The sequence below is a fragment of the Tachysurus vachellii genome, chromosome 11, assembly GCF_030014155.1.
Source record: "Tachysurus vachellii isolate PV-2020 chromosome 11, HZAU_Pvac_v1, whole genome shotgun sequence".
In the NCBI taxonomy this organism is placed as follows: Eukaryota; Metazoa; Chordata; class Actinopteri; order Siluriformes; family Bagridae; genus Tachysurus; species Tachysurus vachellii.
Genome location: NC_083470.1, coordinates 17416168 through 17427364, shown reverse-complemented (window position 1 = coordinate 17427364; position 11197 = coordinate 17416168). Strand labels below are relative to the sequence as shown.

The following is an 11197-nucleotide window of genomic DNA, read 5'->3' as shown; positions in this document are numbered from 1 at the left end:
TATGACACTGATGCAAGTGACTCAGAGAATGAAGATGGAGGTGTGGGAAAATAATTTTAAGTCATTGTTTTATTTCCTTTTAGTTCTAGCATATTTTGTGGATCATGTAGAAGCCAAATCAAGTTACAATGCTAGTTAAATTCAAACTTTACATTAGACTTGTGGTTCCTGTATCTCATTAATATGAAAGGAAAGGGGCAAGGTAACTCAGGATATCATCTGTCTCTTTGCACCATTTGTCCCATTGTTTAAGGTGGCAATGGGTTTCAAGGACTGAGTCAAGAAGGAATGGCAAGCATCAGAGGTGAACTCGTTTCTATGATAATGAAGGGGTCTGAGAAAGACTGTTATGTTAATGGATTAAGGGTGGGTGAAATTCCAGGATCTGGTGTGGGGCTGTTACATCCTTTCATGCTTTGATTGTCACCTGAGTGTTTTGTCTCTATCTGATGGGACTGCCCCTAAAATGTGTATATTTACAATGTATTACAACTTTAAGTCAGACTTGATGACTGCAGCGCCCGTGCCAGTACGCTCTGACTTGCAGACTCGTTTCATCGTGTATCTACAATAAAGACTACTGCACAAGGATATGGTCTGACCAAGTCTCCTGGTCTTCTCTGGAAAAAGTTTACAACAGAGGTGAAATAGACAAAGAAAACCACCAACCCATTGACTGCCCAGCCAATGATGATGTGGACATCAATCTCCAACTAAGAAACACACTATGCCCCGTGACTGGTTTCGCTGGCTGAAAAAGGAGTTTATCAGTCCCAATACTGATTTTTCTGGTTCAGAAATCACCAATGATGCCACCTCCCTCCTCACTCCACTGGAGTACTTCCAAAAGTTTGTGACAGAAGACATTATTGAGGCTCTGACAAGAAACACAAATGAGTACAGCTTGGAGCATCTGTAAACACGAATAATAAGGGAATTGAGAAGATGCTTGGCATGTACCTGAAGATGGGCCTAATGCAAATGTCTGGAGTCCGTATGTATTAGGAGATAGACTCACAGTACACCCCTATTTCTGATGTGATGTCCTGCAACAGATTCCAATCTCTGTTTACTTCATTACATTTTACAAACAAATTAACTATGTCAGAGATGGAAAAGAAGGACAAACTCTGGAAACTCAGACCATGGCAGAATTCATTCAGGGAGAGATGCCTGCAGCTGGTACCTGAAGAACACAACTCTGTGGATGAAATGATGATTCCTTTCAAGGGGAGATTCAGTAACATCAAGCAGTATATGTTCTTGGGGGTTCAAACTGTGGGTGAGAACTAGAATGTCTGGCATACTGTATGACTTTGATGTGTACCAAGGGAGTGTAGATGGAATACGACAAGCCAAATCTGAACTTGGACTGTCAGGTGATGTTGTGATGAAGCTCGCCTCCACACTTCCAAAGGGTCAAAACTACAAGATCTATGCAGACAACTACTTCACCAGTGTCCCATTGGTAGTCAAGCTCCATTATGTGGGAACAGTGAGGCAGGCAAGGTTGCAACCTTGAAGATGAGAAAAGCTTGAAGAAAGAGGGGAGAGGAAGCTTTGATGTCCGAGTGGAGTTGAACCACAACATCTGCACTGTCAAATGGTATGACAGCAGTGCAGTCACACTTTGGTCATCCTTTGCTGGACCAGAACCTGTGCAGAAGATTCAGCACTGGGACAAAGCCAACTGATACATTTACATCTTCTGGAACACCATCATCCTTGCTGTGATTAACACCTGGCTCCACTACAAGCGGGGCTGTAAAGCTCTGAAGATGACTGAGAAAGAGATACTGAAGAGGAGACAGTTTCAGGCACAACTTGCAACCTCTCTCATCCTAGTGAACACACACAACACAACACGCAAGAGAGGGCGACCATCTTCAGGGAAGACGAACACATTCAAACAGAACGTGACATCAGGGATCCCTTTGGATCCTCAGAAGAGACCATTCTATACAGTTGTGAGTCCCCCAGCCAAGAGGCCATTGGACCACAGCACACTGGATGTACGCAAAGACATGTTTGTGCATTATGACAAGAGAGGATGCTGCAGACACTACAATAATGGATACACAAACACAATGTGTGCAATGTTCGCCTGTGCTTCTCAGATGAAAATAACTGTTTTAGGGACTACCACTGCAAGTAAACACAGACTTCATTCAAACCAAAATTGTTTTCAATATTTTTATTAATAAATGCTAATTCATAACAAAATACGATTGTTGTGTGATTATTACTCATGATATATATTGTTATTAGATTAGATTAGATTAGATTAGATTAAACTTTATTGTCATTACACGTACAAGTACAAGGCAATGAAATGCAGTTTAGGTCTAACCAGAGTGCAATAGTAGCAAGTGCAGGATATACAGTTTGTACAAGATTTAAATAAGTTAAGTAAGTGGTAATATGGAGTGATTTACAGTTGTGTGCATACTATGAACAAATATACAGATCTACATAAGGATATGTGCTGTAACAAAATATATGGTTAATACTATAAAAAGTAATTTACAGATATATATATATATATATATATATATGTATTATGAACTATGAATAAATGTACAGATGAATATATATATATATATATATATATATATATATATATATATATATATATATATATATATATATATATATATATATATATATATATAGTTGTACGAAAGCCTGTCCTAGGAACCAAATATGGAAAATGTTGGTGTCCACACGGACCTATTATGGTGTTGCGCAATGGCAGATAGCAGTTTTCAGTTCATACCTGCATGATTGTTTTATGCTCTGTATTGTGCGTTTATGCCTTAATGTGAGTACATTGCATGTGTTATTGATGTTCCGTGATTGTTATGGTTACTATTGACAAATTGATATCCGTAGCGACCGTAATTTGTTGTGAGAAAATGCGCTAATTAGCATTAGCATCGGCAGCGTTATTATACTGAATCGCACGTGTTTACATTAATAGCACGTCAATGTCTGATAACATCGAGCTATTTGTATCTGTTAAGTGCCATTTGTTTGTTGTATGTTTGGTACACGTCAGGGTGCTAATGTTTTTGAATATAGCAATAATTGTATTTCTTTATTGTTCCTATAGAACACACACACATTCATAAAGCCATCAGATGATTGTTGCAGGACCAAAAGACGTTAATAAAGGCTACTGTATGAAGAATCTCTCCTCCACTGTCTGATTCTCTAACCAGAATCCTGTTCATATTTGGCCGCCTCAACCAGTTTAATCTAGAGGGATAGCATCACTCCCTCACATTATATATATATATATATATATATATATATGTGTGTGTGTGTATATATATGTGTGTATATATATATATATATATATATATATATATATATATATATATATATATATTCATATTCTGTGAATACAATATACAGATGAATATACTGTATATGTGCTATGAACATAATATACAGATGTCTATTACTATAAACTAAAATTTACAGAGGGTATGTGCTATAAACAAAATATATTGGTATTACGATAAACCGAAATATACAGGAGGATATGTACTATGATCATTCATTCATTCATTCATCTTCTACCGCTTATCCGAACTACCTCGGGTCACGGGGAGCCTGTGCCTATCTCAGGTGTCATCGGGCATCAAGGCAGGATACACCCTGGACGGAGTGCCAACCCATCGCAGGGCACACACACACACTCTCATTCACTCACGCAATCACACACTAGGGACAATTTTCCAGAGATGCCAATCAACCTACCATGCATGTCTTTGGACCGGGGGAGGAAACCGGAGTACCTGGAGGAAACCCCCGAGGCATGGGGAGAACATGCAAACTCCACACACACAAGGTGGAGGCGGGAATCGAACCCCGACCCTGGAGGTGTGAGGCGAACGTGCTAACCACTAAGCCACCGTGCCCCCTACTATGATCATAATATAATATATTGCTGTTATTATGAACAGAAATTAGGTGTGTATATACAATGGTAAGCAATGGTGAGCAGCAATGCAAAAAGGGAGAGCAAGTGTGCAAATGAGCATGATTTTATGAAACAGTCCATTAGTGCAATAACGAATTGTGGGGTGTGATTGAGCAAATGTACAAGTGATCAGAGGTTTTAGTTTAGATAGCCCATTAGCGCAATAGCATAGTGTGAGGTGTGTGAGTGTTTTGGGGGGGTTGGCAGTAGAATGAAGGACAATAGGATCAGCAAGTGGCAGAGTTCAGTAAAGAGACAGCTCTAGGAAAAAAGCTGTTTTTTAGTCGGCTAGTCCTGGTACGGAGGCACCTGAAACGCCTGCCAGAGGGCAGAAGTGAAAACAGTCTATGGGCAGGATGAGAGGAGTCCTTAAGAGTGCTGCGAGCTCGACGCAGACAGCGTTTCTTGTGGATATCCTCCATGGCAGGAATTGGAGTCCCTGTGATGCGCTGGGCGGTTTTCACCACCCACAGCAATGCCCTGTGCTCTGCAACAGAGCAGCTCCCATACCAGACTGTGACACAGCTGGTTAGGATGCTTTCTATTGCACAGCGGTAGAAGTTCACCAGGATATCCGAGGAAAGCTGATTTTTGATTTATGGGGCTAAATAAGCAATCAACCCTGCAAATGAATGCTTAAATGCTCTGTATATCTGCTCTCACAGTACCTGAGAGATCTTTTGTTTTTTTATGATCCATCACGCCTACTTTGATCAAAAGGTGCATGCTATTTGGTAGTACCTAAAGTACAAAAGGCTACAGCAGGGGGCAGAGCCTTTTCTCAAAGAACCCCACAGTTATGGAACTAACTTCCACTTAGTGTTCAGGACAGTGTTTACATCCCGGCTAAAAATCACATTTTTTTAGTCTAGCTTTTTATGAATAGCTTTTCTTCATAAGAAAAAGAGTAGATCTGGAGGGTTCATGGGCATAGAGTGTTTGGTGAACTGGGATGTGTGGATGCTGTCGACGTACCACACTTGCAAGTTGCTCAGGTTTGCAGGCTGTGGAGTGGTGGGACGCTTTACATCCCAGGAAGCCCTCATGTCTGTCACACCTACTGGCTCTAACCTTTTAGTTATGCTGTCATAGCTAGTCTTGCCAAAATCCCTGTCTGCACTTTGCACACAATTTACATTGTCGAGCTATATATGCCACTCCCAAGCTCCCAGTGTTCTGAGTTCCTAGCCTGATTATCTCTCCTTATGAAGCTACTTTGTCAATCCTGATGTTTTACCGCTGGTTGGAGTCTCGTTGCCCGGTGTTCACCCTGCCAGGGATTGATCTGCATGGTCAGCCAGTGTCTTATGGGATTGTTGTAAATGGAGCCGCCCAGAGACTATCATGCCTTCTTTTTTAACATTTACATTATTTACTGTAGAGTGTCACCAAAATGAGGATGGGTTCCCTTCTGAGCCTGGTTCATTTCAAGGTTTCTTCCTTATATCATCTCAGGGAGTTTTTCCTTGCCATCTCAGGGAGTTTTTAAGGATAGGGATAGATATATAGTATTTTAAATTTTAAGTTAATATTCTTTAAATTAATTTTAAACTTTAATTGTATATGTATTTTATATATATAGAATTTGAGATGTCAATTACAAATGGGTACCTTCGAATACAGGTATAGGTCCTCCAGGAATCCCAAGGAAACTGTGTTTTGCTTTGTCTGTTGTCCACAAACAGGTGAAAGATGCCTTACTAGAGCCCAAGCAGACTGATCTACACTCCCTGAAACCAGGAGATCATGGTTAAAGATTTCTGGCGAAATAACTGGAAGGCGTGTAGAGGTGGCTAGGTCTGTTAGAGATCCTGCTGATGATGCAGACTGCCCTGAAGATCATGGAGAGAGCCAAGTGGATACATGCCAGCCATTGCAAGAAAGTTCCAGCGCAATCTATATGAACCATCCAAGAGACATTCTGAACTTTCAGAAGACCAGAGGCAAGAAAGAAAGGGAAAGGGAAAGACCTGTGTTGTGTAAACTCTGAACATTGCAAGATCAAAACAGTCTTACAGGAGGCATGTTTGGCAAGGACTCATATCACCTGATGGACAAGAACCATGGCTAATTTAATAGAAGGGGATCTGTTCATGTCTCTGCAGGATCACTCCCTAAGCCATTGCTAGGGAGTGGACCTGTGTATGGGAGCAGGAATCGCTGTGGCTTTTAGATAAAGTTTCAGAAATGAGTTTACTGGGCAATATGCTGTGCTTAAAGAAGAAAACAGATACATCTATTATCTAGTGACTAAAGCCCACAGCAGAGATAAACCTACTTATACTACGCTCAAGTAACATTTTTTGAACATGAAAGCTCATTGCCTAAAATACAGTGTTAAGCATGTTAGTATGCCAAAAATTTCCTAAAGGACAAAAAGGAGGGAAATGTACTGGAAATTTTTAATTCTGTAACCATATATGACTTATCTAGTTTAACTAACAATATGTACATGACTGAAAATGCTTCTCCTTTCTTACAGACAGACACACAGACACAAACACACTAACTACAGAAAGGTCAGCAATTGAAGGTATCACCAGAAAAGGAGTTGTTTTCCTTAAACACAGTTTCAGTCTGGGTCTGGGGCCAGGGGAAGAGGAAGAGGAAGTATGAAGAGGAAGTACCTCTATCACATTCTTGCTTTTGTATGTGTGTGTGACAGATGTCTCTGTGCAGAGAATAAAGTTACTTGCTGTTTTCATTTATTATTAGTGTCCTTTTTTGACTTTATTGATTCTCATATTTCCACAACACTTTCCTTAAAGCCAAACCTGCCCATCACCTCCTCATCACCTCTGTCCCCCTCATCAACCTGCCCGTTGAAGTCTGCTCCATTCACTACTCTCTCCCATCTGGCAATACTCTCCATCACCTCACTACAGAATCTCTCCTTCTCTTCTAACTCACAGCTTACTTGTGGAGCATAACTATTGATGACATTCAACATCACCCTTTCAATTTTTAACTTCAAACTGATTACACTGTCTGACAATCTTTTCACCTCTAAAACATTCCTCACAATTTCATCCTTAAGGATTACTCTTACCCTATTTATCTTTCTATCCACACCATAATAAAACAGTTTGTATCCCCTCCAATACTATGTATCTTGCTCCACTTCCACCTGGTCTCCTGCACTACCTATCTACCTTCCTTGTCTCCAGCTTTCTAACTTTCCCTGTCATTGTACCAATGTTAAGTGTCCTTATTTTCAGACATATACTGCTGCCTTTCCTCTTCTCTCTCTGGTTATGAACCCCTCTTCCTCCTCCCCTTCTTCAACCAACAGTAGTCCAATTTCTGTCTGCACCTTGTAGGTCAACAGTGCCGGTGGTTTGATTTTGTTATATATTGATCATTTACAATTCCCTTTTACTATTCCCTTACATTTTTCATATTTTCTAGTAAATTTTAAAAGTCAGTCCATTTGAGTTTTCTCTGCACTTTGGTTCTCACACTGTCCTTTGGAACCATTGCTGGAGGGAGCAGTTGGAATAAGGAGTCTCTCAAATCTTGCTTTCAAAATGAACTCTCTAAAGTGAGGCTGAACTCGCTACATATCAAGCACGCTTGAGTGTCATTGAATTAGCAAGGCTGTGACAGCCAAAATTTTTATTTTTACTAATCATTATTGAGAACTTAAAGCCTGGAGATTTTAAGGTCTTCATAAATGTACACTTAATAAATCAAGGATATGAGTACATTCAGGAGGCAAATCTTGATCATGTATAATAAAATTCAAATTCAAATTAATTTGTCACATACATAATCATACACAGTATGACATATAGTGAAATTCTTTGTATGACTGACCTAAAAAAGGCAATAGTAAGGCACAATGCAATATAAGAAGATATATATATATATATATATATATAGAGGGCTCTCAAGTTTTGAAGTCAGGCAAGAGTGACATTTTTTTCCCCAAAAGAAAAATAATAAATAAATAAAATTTATGACATAAAACATTCCAAAACTTAATATTTGAATTAAACAAAACATTAAATTATACAATGTAGTGCTGATGGTTAATAGCCTTATTTTTCTGAGATTTAATTTATGATAAATACATTATACAAATACACTGCTCAAAAAAATAGTGAACACTTAAGCAACACATCCTAGATCTGAATGAACGAAATAGTCTTATTAAATACTTTGTTCTTTACATAATGTGCTGACAACAATATCACACAAAAATTATCAATGAAAATCAAATTTATTAACCCATGGAGGTCTGGATTTGGAGTCACATTCAAAATTGAATGGAAAAACTCTACAGGCTGAACCAACTTTGATGTAATGTCCTTAAAACAAGTCAAAATAAGGCTCGGTAATGTGTGTGGCCTCCACATGCCTGTATGACCTCCCTACAATGCCTGGGCATGCTCCTGATGAGGTGGTGGATGGTCTCCTGAGGGATTTCCTCCCAGACCTGGACAACTCCTGGACAGTCTGTGGTGCAACATGGCGTTGGTGGATGGAGCGAGACATGATGTTCTGAATTGGATTCAGGTCTGGGAAACGGGAGTGCCAGTCCATGGCATCAATGCCTTCGTCTTGCAGGAACTGCTGACACACTCCAGCCGCATGAGGTCTAGCATTGTCTTGCATTAGGCGGAACCAAGGGCCAACCGCACTGGCATATGGTCTCACAATTGGTCTGAGGATCTCATCTCGGTACCTAATGGCAGTCAGGCTACCTCTAGCGACCACATGGAGGGCTGTGAGGCCCTCCAAAGAAATGCCACCCCACAACATTTCTGACCCACTGCCAAACCGGTCATGCTGGAGGATGTTGCAGGCAGCAGAATGTTCTCCACGCCGTCTCCAGACTCTGTCACCTCTGTCACATGTGCTCAGTGTGAACCTGCTTTTATCTGTGAAGAGCACAGGGCACCAGTGGCAAATTTGCCTATCTTGGTGTTCTCTGGCAAATGCCAAATGTCCTGCCCGGTGTTGGGCTGTAAACACAACCCCCACCTGTGGACGTCGGGCCCTCATATCACCCTCATGGAGTCTGTTTCTGACCATTTGAGCAGACACATGCACATTTGTGGCCTGCTGGAGGTAATTTTGCAGGGCTCTGGCAGTGCTCCTCCTGTTCCTCCTTGCACAAAGGAGGAGGTAGCGGTCCTGCTGCTGGGTTGTTGCCCTCCTCCGGTCTCCTCCACGTCTCCTGATGTACTGGTCTGTCTCCTGGTAGTGCCTCCATGCTCTGGACACTACGCTGACAGACACAGCAAACCTTCTTTCCACAACTCGCATTGATGTGCCATTTTGGATGAGCTGCACTGCCTGAGCCACTTGTGTGGGTTGTATGCTACCACTAGAGTGAAAGCACCGCCAGCATTCAAAAGTGACCAAAACTTCAGCCAGAAAGCATAGGAACTGAGAAGTGGTCTGTGGTCACCACCTGCAGAACCACTCCTTTATTGGGGGTTTCTTGCTAATTGCCTATACTTTCCACCTGTTGTCTATTCCATTTGCAATCAGTGTTGCTTCCTAAGTGGGCAGTTTGATTTCACAGAAGTGCGATTGACTTGGAGTTACATTGTGTTGTTTAAGTGTTCCCTTTATTTTTTTGAGCAGTGTATAAAATGTCATAAAGCCCTGGCACCATCTCAGGGCCCCCAGTTTGAGAACCACTGGCCTAGACTACTTGTTCTGAGCAGGTGTTGTCAGTAAACAGGCTGTAAAACTGTTGGCTAGGTTACAGACACTCATGAAAAACTGATGCTGATTATCTGGGAAACATTCTCTAACAGAAGTCAAAATGTCATTGTTTGTGTCAAACAATTTGTGAATTTGTTGTAACATTAAAACAGGAGATCATGACTTACTCTGTATTAAATCGTACCCAGATACAATAGCGCTATTTTCTGATTGGCTATTGTGTAGCCTCTTTTTTTTGATTGGCTGATAAGTTGCAGGCTCGACTAAGAACTCCAGGGGAGACGCGCTTGATTGCTGCCTGGTTCCATAGAGACAGCGGTGAGGACAGATACATTTTGGGCTCTGCGGCATATTAATTATATGATAAATAGTAAAAATAAGATAAAATAGATAGAAATATCTATTATTATTATTATTAATTATTATTAATTAATTTATTATTAATTATTAATTATTATTAAAAGATATTATTATTATTAATTAATTTTCTATAAAATAGAAAGTTTTTCTGCATGAAAAATACAATGTGTGGCGGGAGAGTGGCTCAATGCATGTGTGGCTCAATGCATGACACTTGAGAGCCCTGTATATATAATACTAACATATATAATATAAAATATAAAAGTACATGATCTTCTTTGGACAGTATGCTGTCTATATATATACATATATATATATATATATATATATATATATATATAGTCTGAGTAGGCCAATCAGAGAAAAAGTCAGCTTCAAATGGAGTCCAGTCACTGTCATCTAATTCACAAGTTGTTTGATCGCTAGTTTTGCAGGAATTTGAATATACAAGGTGCAAACAAACACAATAGGATTAGTACTGCACACACCAGAACAGTTTATACCACAGTCCCCAGCTATAGCCTCTATTTTCATCTTATTTCATCTTATTTTTTCATCTTATTCATCTGTCTTATTTGGTCTATTACTTAACGCATGGTCAAAAGTACCTGGAAGGGTCCCAGTCACTGCCTGGCTTGAGATTGTACAAATCTGTTTGCATCACCTTGGGCAGCACTTCCTTCACCTGCTTATGGATGAGAGACAGAATAGTGAAAAATATTGCACAATAACACAGCGTTTCATCTTCACATTAGCTGGTGGTTAATATAGTTATCTGTCCCAGCCCAATGGCTGTATTGAGAGGTCTGCCAAACAGTAATTCAAATAGATTTGCTCTCTCTCTTATTCTTGTTGTCATGTACAATAACACAATGGGGAGGGCTTTTGTCCAGCACAGGCCTGTTTCATCACAGCATTTGCTCAGTTTATTCTTTAGTGTGCCATTCTCATGCTATACTGCTTCTGGTCATTGTGCATGATTGTTTTACCTGAAGAAGTAAGGAAACTTCATCATTTATCTGTTGTCAGTATAAATGCTGAAACTTTTGTATTGTGCTAATTTGCATTCTTCTGTTAGAGCAATTAACTTTGCTGCTTGCACAGAGAGGAGTCCTGCAAGTGACTCAGCTTTTGCTTACCCCATGCAACTGAATTCTGGTCTCTGAAGGT

General features: G+C 40.2%; 1 long non-coding RNA gene across 1 annotated transcript; it reads left to right on the top strand.

The window, feature by feature from the left end:
- The first annotated feature begins 2743 nt into the window (after window positions 1-2743).
- Window positions 2744-6696, top strand: LOC132853642 (uncharacterized). Its single transcript, XR_009649189.1, has 2 exons — window positions 2744-2821; window positions 5674-6696. It is a non-coding gene; the product is annotated as an uncharacterized LOC132853642 (long non-coding RNA).
- The last annotated feature ends 4501 nt before the right edge of the window (window positions 6697-11197 follow it).